The sequence below is a fragment of the Impatiens glandulifera genome, chromosome 7 (assembly GCF_907164915.1).
Source record: "Impatiens glandulifera chromosome 7, dImpGla2.1, whole genome shotgun sequence".
NCBI classification, from domain to species: domain Eukaryota; kingdom Viridiplantae; phylum Streptophyta; class Magnoliopsida; order Ericales; family Balsaminaceae; genus Impatiens; species Impatiens glandulifera.
Window position 1 is genome coordinate 36,269,483 of NC_061868.1, and position 11,725 is coordinate 36,281,207.

Consider the following 11,725-nt stretch of genomic DNA (forward strand, 5'->3'; position numbering starts at 1 on the left):
ATTCCTTTGTATATCGATTTGTGATTGAAGATTTGATTTTTTTTCAAAATTTTCAAGTTTATTCGGTTTGATCTGTTCTAGGGTTTAATTATGTAATTTCTTTGTTTAGAATCATTCCCTAGATGTTATATGAGCTTTCTGTTGAAAGAGATTCAATCAAATCAAAATAAAATTCAAAAAATGAAAATTTGAATTGTAAAGCTGGATTTTTGAAAATTCATGATTTTGAGTTTTAATCTTGTTTTTTTTATTCAAATAGTTACTAAACATGTTTATAAACATGTTATGATAATTTTCAGATGACTGTAACATCGTCCTGGTCAGGTTTGATCTAACTGTGTTTTTGAAAAAAAAAATAGATTTTGATTTTATCTTCAAAAACTGTAACAATGATGTTATGATCTTGTTTTGGTTGCGTTCAACTATATTCATCATTTCACAGCTAATGAAATAAAAATCAGAATTTTAAATGGCGTAATTCAAAAGATCCCAAATTTTCACCTAAAAATAGTTTTTAGAAATTGATCTATGTAAAAATTGAAAAATCAGGATTAGGGTTATGACTTTTGTTCTTCATAATTATATGAATCATCTGCAACTTATAGATCATGATTCCATGATCTGTATCAAAAGTTATAACCTTGGTAATTTATGACCAAAACAAGAACACTCGGTCCCCGACGACCGAGTCCTTGACCGACCGAGACCAAGGACCGATGTTCTTGAGTTAGGACTGAGATCGAGGATCGGTGTTCTTGAGTCAGCACCGAGATCAAGGATCAATGTTCTTGAGTCAGCACCGAGACCGATGATCGGTGTTCTTGAGAAAGGACCGACACATTCGACCGAGGTTTCTAACCTTGGACCATGAAGTCTGACTAGGGACCGAGTCTCCCAAGTCCACGATCGATAAACCTAGACTTGGGGTCAAACCTCCTAAACATATGACCGAGCAACCTGAGTTTAGGATTGAGCCTCCTAAACCCTAGGACCGAGCCTTCTAGTCCCTCGACCAAGCAGTTCGAGTTCGAGATCGAGCCTCTCAAACCCAGAACCGAGCCTTCCGGTCCCTTGAACCATGTTCCCGAGCCCTAGTCTAGACCACCCTAGTCTAGACCGAGCCCGTATGAGCCCATATCACTAAAACTGAACCTGGACCCTATGACTCCGTTCCTAAGGCCTGTTTGGTTCATCTTTTTGAAATCTAAAATTATTTGTGTAATTTTGGAACCCGAATCCATTTTTAAATAATTCCGAAAGGTCAAAAAATGATATTTAAATATTTTCGGGATATTTCCTAAACCAATATTTAAATATTTAGAATTTATTTTTTAATTCTAACACTTTTATGATATTTTTAGGGTTTTTACTTAGTATTATATCAACGTAATCGCAAGTATGCCCTTCTAAATAATTTTGTATAATTATTTACGCAATCTAAACTTATTATAGTAAGTCTCCAGACTACTAATTAAAGAAAATAAATGTTATAAATAAATCTTAAATAGACAGACTTTGTTTATTTTAAAAAATATTAAAACCGTCCTTTGACGGGCGCAGATGACAAAACGCGTAAGCCCTTTTCCGAACGTAACCAAAAATACGAACCTCTTACAGAAATTCTAGTATAAATACGTTTATACACATTTTATTAATTTCCATAAAATTATTTGGCGACTCTGATTTCAAATAAATAATTTTTAAATTAATTGTGTTTAGTTAATTTAAACCGGATTTTAACCAAATTATTATTTAATCCCCAGCTTATTAAAATTTGAACATAATTAATTATTTTTACATAATTAATTTCAAAGCTCCTAGATATTATTTTAAAATAATGTTTTCTTTTAAAATAAGTCTGGCACGCAAACCAAAGTTAAAACGTATCGAACATCAAGTCTCCCCGCAATATTTTATGTATTGCCACGTAACCTACGGAGAGAACGATTCCTGAAGATTACAAGTAGTAAATAGGAACTCACAACATACCCTATGCCTTATCCGATCTAGGTTGTTTTAAATTAGTCTCATTAACTAATCAATTACTATAATCAAGCTCAATCTATTCCATACAACACATTTTTATTTATAATTATTATAATCCATTATCTAATTTAAATTCATAGAAAAGTGAAAAAAAACTATATCTAAGTTTTACCTATTTTGTTTGTACTGTGAGATGTGTTTTAGTAGGGTTATGATATATAGAATTTCAATATAACTCTTAAATATTAAGATTTTAAAATATTAACCATTTTAATTTTTAGATAAACTCTTAAACTAATTAAAACTTTACCAATTTTAAATTTATGATCTTAAAATTTTAGAGGATAAATTATTTCGATTTTACTAATTTACATATATAAAGAAAAATATATTTGCATATTTAAAAAATATTAGTTTTTTAAATAGATGAACTTATATAATTATTTTTTTATTTATAATTTATTTAAGTGTCACTTATTTATTATTATTATTTAAATTATATATATATATATATAAATTAATATGTTCTATTTATATTAAAAATGATAGAAGTGGTTTATACAAAATGTCAAAAATGACATGAGAAAATAAAATAAAAAAGAGTAAAAAAATTAATAATATTAATAATAATATAAACACGTTACCCATCATATCATCGAGCTCATAAATTAAAAAGAACGAATAACTCTATTACCTACTCCACCAGCTTTCTATAAAAAAAATATCAGAAAGCGTGATAATAATAACATTATAAATAATACGCATCGAACGAATATGATCATTAAAAATTCGACAATTTATCTCTAACTATAAATATCACTGGTAAAAAAATGGCATTAGTGATGGATAAAGCCGTTACTGAAAAGGAAAAGGTCGTTTCTAATAAGATTCAGCAACGGTCCTATTTCCCGTTATTATTTGTCACTGAAATTGTTGTCATTGATATAAAAAGTATTAGTAACGGTATTTGATAGACGTTATAGATATTAATATCAGTAATGCTATTATATATATCAGTAATAACTCTCTAAAGATAATGTCGTTATGGGACAATTATTATTGATTTTATCAATTAGTAAAAGCTTTATATTTAGACCACCGTTACTGATAGTAATTATTTTCTAATTTTTTTGTTTCGTAATATTATTTATCCATGTAAACAATAATGAATAGCTGTTTTGTAAAAAATAAAAATAAATACATTAATCCTAACAATATTTATAAATAATATATAAAATACATTAATCTCAAGTCGGAGGGGGAGGGGAAGGTGGGATAACATGGATAATATCATGGTCATATGTTTGTGCAACTCCATCGACTCGTCACGCATTTGCTCCCTCATCTCCAACATCTCAGTCCGCATCTTCTCACGCTTTTTTCGTAGCTAATGTCTCTCAACTTCACGCTCTTCCTGTGACTGATGTCTCTCAATTGCACGCTCCTCCCTCATCCTCTACATCTCCTCCTATAGATCCCGTTTCTCATTAGGGATGGCAATGGAGCCGTTCGGGATGGAGAATGTATTTACCATGCCCGCCCTATTTTTATTTCGGAGATTTTTTTAATACTATCCCCGCCATGTTCCATTTCAATGAATCCACGCGGGGCACCATTAATAAAATATTAAAAAAAATAAAAAATTATACTATAAAATTATATAAATGGATTTTTTAATATAATATATATTATAATATTTTGAAATTTTATATTATTCTAAAAAAATAAACTTACGAATCTTATAAAATATAATTAATAAGTAAATATATTTGTGATTTAATATATTTAATTATGTTTATAGTGTTCGGGGCAAAATCGGGGTGAGATTGGGGCAGGGCGGGGGACACAAATATCATCCTCGTCCTATCTCTGTTCGGTTTCGAGAAAAAACCGTCCCAAACAAAAAAAATCGGTTTGGTTTTCGCGGACGTTTAAAAATTGCCATCGTTAGTTCTCATCACGTAACTACCGCATGTCAGTGCGTTGACTGTTCGATGCACTCCCGTGTGCATCTTCTCTAAATAACGTCGGATCCTATATCCTCTACTCTACCATGTCGTTGAGACCCGAACGCGTACTCTATCAACTGCAGCTTATTCTGTCTCGAATCTTCTTTTATGATAGTGCGCAACGCAGACTACAAACATAAATTAATTTTTTATTAGTACAAATGTATATAGGTTTCAAATTAAACTTATAAACACGACTTACCGCTTTCTTAGAAATAATAGTGGGGACCTCCGGAGTTGGATCCTACATAGTTGGTTTCTTTGTATGCGTGTGGAGAAATACGTGAGCAAAATTAGGAACATGTTTGATAGTCCTCTCTCGTACAAATTCAATAACTTAAATAGGAATTGTTGAAACAATATTATACTGTAACTATTAATTTTTTAGATAGATTGTTTACTGTAACAATAGGAAGACGGACGTCGGCGAGCGGAAGACGACGAAAGACGGTGAACGGCTAACAGTGAATGAACGACGAGCAACATCGAACGTCAGCAAAAAAAAAGGGAGAAAGAAGAAAAGAGAAGAAAGAAGAAAATATTAATTAATTATAAATAAGAGTATTAGTAACGGGCCTGTCTTCGTTATAGATGTTCATTTGATGAGTATCAGTAACGATTATATACTTAGTTGTTACAAATATGGCAGCAACATTAGTAACGGTCGCCATATAGCCGTTACTGATATATTTATTAGTAACATATCTATGACTTACTGATATTGTTATCGTTTTTATAACAACTCTACAAAGTCGGTATAGATACCCATGTTGCGGAAATTAAAGCGACAAACTGGGTATCAGTAACAATTTTTCTTAGAGTCGTTACTAATATCTATTATCTGTAACGGTCTTATTAGTTATAAAATACATCTTTTCTACTAGTGTATTGTTCACCAAAAAATAATTGAGATTGTAACTCAAATATGTATTATTATCGTATCATCCAACTCAATCTAAATTTTATAGCAACTATCTAAAAACTCGAACATCACATAATGAATTTCAATCGCACTCCACATACTAGCCACCATTGACAATGTAAGAGCAAGTGAGTCGTCGATTTCACCCCTTATAACACATACGACTACAACTTATCATAATGCAGTTTTTTTTATAATGTCACAAGAATCACACTAGACGCCCCTATATATAATTATAATAATAATAATAATAATAATAATATATAACTACTATTATTTTAAAATAAAATCTTAATTATAAGTATTTTTTTTAATTTAAACAACCATTTTGAGTGAATTGATACCTTACATGTGAGAGAAAATTAAAATAAATGATCAGGCCTGTGAGGGAGAAATTAGACCGGGCTTGATCTAAAGGGCCCAAGACCAAGACAACTGTGCTTTGAATTATTATAGTTCTCCAAATTCCAAACTTTCACTATCCCATTTAGCTGTTTCATTTTTTTTATTTGTGAAAAGCCCTAATAGAAAGCTTATTTTGTTGTTTTTATTAAAGATAATTAATTGAGCATTCAAGATATAGCTGGAAATCAGGGATTGTTTGTATTAATTCAAATTTAAATTCAAATATTTTCTTTATAATTGTGTGATTCGGTTTCTTATCAATTAGCTCGCCTATCTATTATTTATTTAGATACTTTTTCTTATAAAAATTAATACTATGAACAATTTATAAAATATATAGGAAATTAATTAATAAGTAATACAAAATAAAATCTCAAAATTAATACAAATAATTGATGATATATATATTAAATTGTAGAAACAATTTATAAAAACAAGATTTAACCTTCATGCAATTTGTTAAGGTGTCACTCAAGAACGAACTTATTTGAGTTATAAACGATTTTGAAATATAGCGAATTGAACGAACTAATAAATAGTGTCGAAAGAATTTCTATCAAAAATTATGAGCGTCAATTAAAATTATCCTTAACCGAATATTGATAAACAACGTCGAAAAATGGTGCTAAATTATAATTAATCATCTAAAAAAGAATCTAAATTTAATAATATTTGAAGATTGAACATGAAGAATGAAGAAAAAAGTAATATTTTGTTGTTAAAATAAAAGTTGAAGTTAAGATTGACGTAGAGAAATATTATTTTTGGGAACATAAAACATTTAAAGCTAGTGTATTTATGACTATGTTTGAAGTGAAATGTGTATAAGACCATATATGATAATATTTTGTAATATACAGTATTTGAAAAGTCACACATTAAACTTTAGTAAAAAAACATTATTTTTAATATTAATATAGTCAGGTATTAGATTTGGATTTAGTACCCGATCAAGTACCTTCTTCCCCTCTTATGCCCGAACCAAACCCGATTTAAAATATCAGAACTCGATAATCGAATAACAACATGTATTAAGGTATTAGACATACAAGTATCTATTTTCATCTATTATCACCGATCATTGTTGGTACATAATATTACTGTTTTATTCAGTCATATACAAGATTCTTCCATTATTTGATTTTAATCATTCAATGGGAAAAGAACAAATTCGATCACAAAATAATAATAAAGAAAGAAAGAAAGAAAGGTGCCTTGACCATTACTGTCCATCCAAAATGGAACCAAAAAGGGATATGCTTCATGCTTTTTTGCTTTAGATGAGCGACTCACCATTTTATGGAATTATATTTTTAAAAGTAAGTTCTTATTTTTATATTAATTATGTATGATCTATTTTTAAAAATTACTCAATTATTATTTGGGTTGGATTTTAATCGATTTTATGATGCAACTTGGAATTTGAACCGTATCATTTTAAGCTAAAACTTTAATACTTTTAGCCATTTGAAAAAAAAAATATTTTTGTTAAAATGATGAACATTACTTTTTGTTGTCGCATCTAACATTATTATGTGACAACAAAATAAAAAGTTTTATAATTTTGAAAAACTAATTTATAAAAGAAAAATATTAATATTTTTTCTTTCTTGTTTCCTGAATATTTATTTAGCGTAAAAGTCTTGAGTCTTCAATTTTTTTAGAACAACTGAATTTTTAAAAATAATTAATTTTGAATTCTTAATAAGTTAAGGTAGTAATATGTCTATGTTACAATTATTAGAAAATTTATTATACTTATAATATTTAAGGTTTTATTTAATTAATTACCTTGGATATTTATAAAAAAATATATTTTACAAAATATATATTAACGTTTTTATAAAAGACGTTAGGTATATTTTTTTATTTTTTTTAATTAATTAGATTAGTTTTCTTAATTTGTTATATTAGTTGTTAGATTATGTTTTGCGATTTTATTTTTTATAAGTTAGTTAGCACTTTTATTATAATTATAATTGTTTTTAGAAGTATGAATAATTAAAAATAAACTTGTTTATATGTTTTTTTTAATAAAATCTTTTTTTTAGGAAGAAGGGGTGTGTTTAGAGGTGCAAACGAACCGAGCTGTCTCACGAGCTTTTCGAGACGGCTCTATATATATTTGATTCGAGTTCGAATCTATCGAATTCGAGCCGAATTCGAATATGTTCGATAATATTTCGAGTCGAACTCGAACCCAAATTATTTTGTTCGATTATTCACGAGCCGCTCGCGAAATTTCATTTAATATTTATATATATATATATATTTTTATTAGTTTATACATTGTTAGGGCATCTCTATCCTCTCTCCACATTTTTGTCAAACTCTTCCGCGGCCCACCATCCCACCATCTCACCATCCAAATCTCACTGATCCAACTTCAAATCCAGAATCCAGATCCCACCATCCCACCGATCGACTCCAAATCCAAATTCCACCGATCCTAGGTTTCCACCGATCCAAATCCACCATCCCAGGTATGCATCCCCTTTTTCTCCTCACTTTCATTTGTTTAGTCATTGTTTCCTGTTTTTGTTGGTCTGAAAGAGCTATAATAGCATAAGGGTTTATATGAACACTCGTTTTTGTTATTTTTAACCTAACTGTACAAATCATTAAGACATTTACTTATACTAAGTAGTTCCCTATTAGGTATTATTTCAATCAGTCCATCTTCTATGATAGTTGATGCTCCACGTTTTTATTTATTTATTGTGCCTCACTCTCTGTTTTATTGTCATTAAACAATTTTTGCAGTTCAGAAACTATTATATCTTCATTCTTAGTCATGTTTGATGATGTTTCAACCTTTTCCCCATGCACATTTGGATACCTAATGTCGTTTTACTTCCTATGTTGGTTGATTTCATTGTGCTTCTTAAATTTTATACTCCAGGATATGGGATTTATTTTAGTGAATATACAGATTGTATTCAAAGCCTTATATAAATGAGCTTTTATGCCTAATTTCTGCCTAATGAGCTTCATCCTTGTCATTATTACATTTTCTAATGTCTTGATGATTAACTTTTTCAGGTATGTCTGATTCCTCTCCAGCAGCAAATTCAGCCAACGTTCAAGCTTCGTTGGATTCAAATGAGATTGCAACTAAAGAGGATATTGTGATAGAGAATGATAATTTATTACACAAGGCTAAGAGACAGAAAAGATCTCAAGTATGGTCAGATATGATTGAGGTTGAAGACAAATACAAGTGTAAACATTGTCATCTACTCCTCGCAAAAATAAAGTCAGGCACTACATCACACTTAAAACGACACTTAGATCATTGTGGTCAACACTTGGAGTCTAAAAAGAAGCTTCAGGAAACAATCAAACAACAACAACTATTGTTAGGCTTCGAAATTGTAGACACAACTATGTCACCTTTGTTACTTGATGGCAAATTTTGTATGGAACGCATGAAAGAAGCAGCTGCCAGTTGGATCCTAATGCATGAACATCCATTTACGAAGAAGAGTTTATTAGAAAAATGGTGCAAAAAATGAAGGAAAAGTTTGATAAATATTGAGGTGAGTGCAATTTATTAATGGCGGTTGGTTGTGTTTTGGATCCTAGATGAAAAATGCGAGCACTAGAATTCACTTTTCCTAAACTTTATACCCCATTTGAATTAGAAAGTAATATTAGAGAGGTTCAAAGGCTTTTGTATGTAATTTACAAAGAATATTCAGACGCAGCTGCTGAAAATCTTCAAGGTTCAACAACTAGTTCTGAATCTCAAGGCAGCAGGTTAAGTCAAACTAGTAGAGAAATTACTAGCCTTTCTTCAGGATGGTCTTAATTCTCTTTTATTTGAAAGAAATTGAAACAGTACTATCTGAAAAATCTGAGTTGGATGTGTATTTAGAGAAAGGGTGTCACAGGCATGATCCAAGTAATAAATTTGATGCTCTTAGTTGGTGGAAACTCAATATATACAAATTTCTGGTGTTGTCAACTATGGCTAGAGATATATTAGCAATTCCCATTACAACAGTAGCTTCAGAGGCAACCTTTAGTGCTGGAGGTCGTGTTATTGATAAGTATTGTGCTTCTTTAGCTCCTACAACAGTCGAAATGTTGATGTGCGGTGGAGATTGGTGTCGAAAACGACATGGAGTGACAAAAAAACTAAGGTAATGATTGTTTTGCTTTGCTTATATTTATTTCTCTTTATCGAATTAAAAAGTAGTGTTTGAAAACTAAATGATAACTATATTTGTCGTTATATTTGTAGGCTGATAAACAACATTTGACAATTGATCTACCTATAGACTAAATTGATCATTGGAACTTGAAAAAATCAGTTACATTTTGAAGGTAAGCAATTGTATTACAAATTTATAACTTTCATACATTTTTTAATGTTTTATTTGAATTTACTAATCTAATCTTTAATTAATACTGATATGAAAACAGACAAGAATCAAAGAAGATGCAAAGCCTAATATCCATCTCCATTCTAAGCCTATATTTTGAAGGTAAGCAATTGTATTACCCAATATTGAACTCTAAGCTAATTTGGGCCCTAAGAAACATATTCTAGTTGCATGGCCAGTGATTTGCCTTTGAGTATCCTTTAAGTTCATGTTAATTAATTAGCTATATTATTATGAATTTATGACTATCTATTTGGTTTTGTATAGGTTGAAGAGGTGAAAGCATGAAGCTTTTTTTCTCATGAGACTTTTGTTTATTTTGGATGAAAGCATTGAGCTTTTTTTCTCATGGAATTTTTGTGTATTTTGGATGAAAATATAACGGTGGACTTAGTTCTTTTTTTGATAAAAATGTAATGGTGAAAGTTGTACTAAATGCACTTTCTTATTTTGGTGTAATTCTAAATGTTTATTATGCTGTACTTAATTTAATTCAAATATGTTCACATATTTCGAATCGAACTCGAATTTGAATTATTTCGAGCTATGATTCGAACGGTTCGAACAATTCGAATCGAACTCGAGTTCGAACTTTATTTCGAATCGAGCTCGAGCCAAATTTTATTGAATTTTCGAAGTTCGAATCGAATTCGAATACCATTCATAATTTTCGAGCTCGAGCTCGAATATCATTTTTTTGTATTATTCGGTTCGATTCGGTTCGTTTGCACCCCTAGGTGTGTTAAGGGGATAACGGTACAAACAAAAAAAGTAACGATTGAAGAACGTGAAATCTCTCCACAACCGTTAGTATAAAAAAGTGAAGGATCAAGTGCGGTAAAAGAAGAAAAAGAAGTTGCTAAAAAAATGGGAGGGAATTGCAAAAGCCAATAAAGATTCAGCCGTGTGTTAAAGAGAGGCGTGAAGGTTTGGTCATTTTTTTTAATGACCAAGTTTTACATCATTATTAATTGAAACTTAAATCCTATTGGATGAAAACTTGATATTTAATGACATGTCAAGTGGAGATTGCTCCATTGTTTTTAAAACATTTGTACAATGTTTAATATAGTTTTCTCTTTCTATGTCAAGTGTGTTAAATGGGTCTTTGAGTATATGGTTTCATAGATTTGCCTATAAATACCCCTTTTAACACCTTGCAAATGATCCCACTTTTTCAATCTCACATGCCTTAGGCTGCCAAGTTTTCTCCACAACTGAAACCCTAAGCAAACACCAACCATTTCTGGGTTGTGTCATAAGTTTTACTTAGGAGATTTTTGTTTTTAATTCCAAAAGCAAAGGAGCAGCCCCTTTGCACACACCTTGTATTAGAATTATAATTTAAATTTTATTTCTTATCTTTACATACAAATTCCATGCATAATTTATTTTTTAAGTTTACTATTTTGATAAAAGTTTAAGATTTTATTTGATTTATTTTTTAAGTTTAATGTTTTGATAAAAGTTTAGGATTTTATTTTTCTGTGTGTAAATATTTAACATAGTTAAACTAAAAAAAATATAACAAAAAAACAACAAGTATAAAAAAGGGCAGAAACTTTTTTAGTCTTTAAAAAAAACAATCTATTTTTTATTTAGTTTATTGTTCGTGGAATGTTAAATCTAGGATTTAATTGTATATTATTAATAATCTAGTTAGGTTTAAAAAAGAAAAACTCAAAAATATTAAAAAAAAAATTGTTTTGGTTTAGTTTATTGTTTTGTAAGACATTAGAATTAGGATGCATGTTTCAAAATTTTTTGGAAACTTTTTATGTAAATTGGGATCCATTTGGATCACCAAATATTTTGTTAGATTAGGATTATGTCGAAAAATCGGTAAAATAGCAGGTATGCTACTTTATGACCGAAAAAATAGCCCTGGAGCACATTAGAAGAGCATCAAATAAGTAAAACTACACCCTGAAGTATACTCGGGTGCCACCCGACCAAGGAGCCTCTCTACATGAAAAATCGACGCATTCCCGACACTTCCAACCCTTTTGGATGCT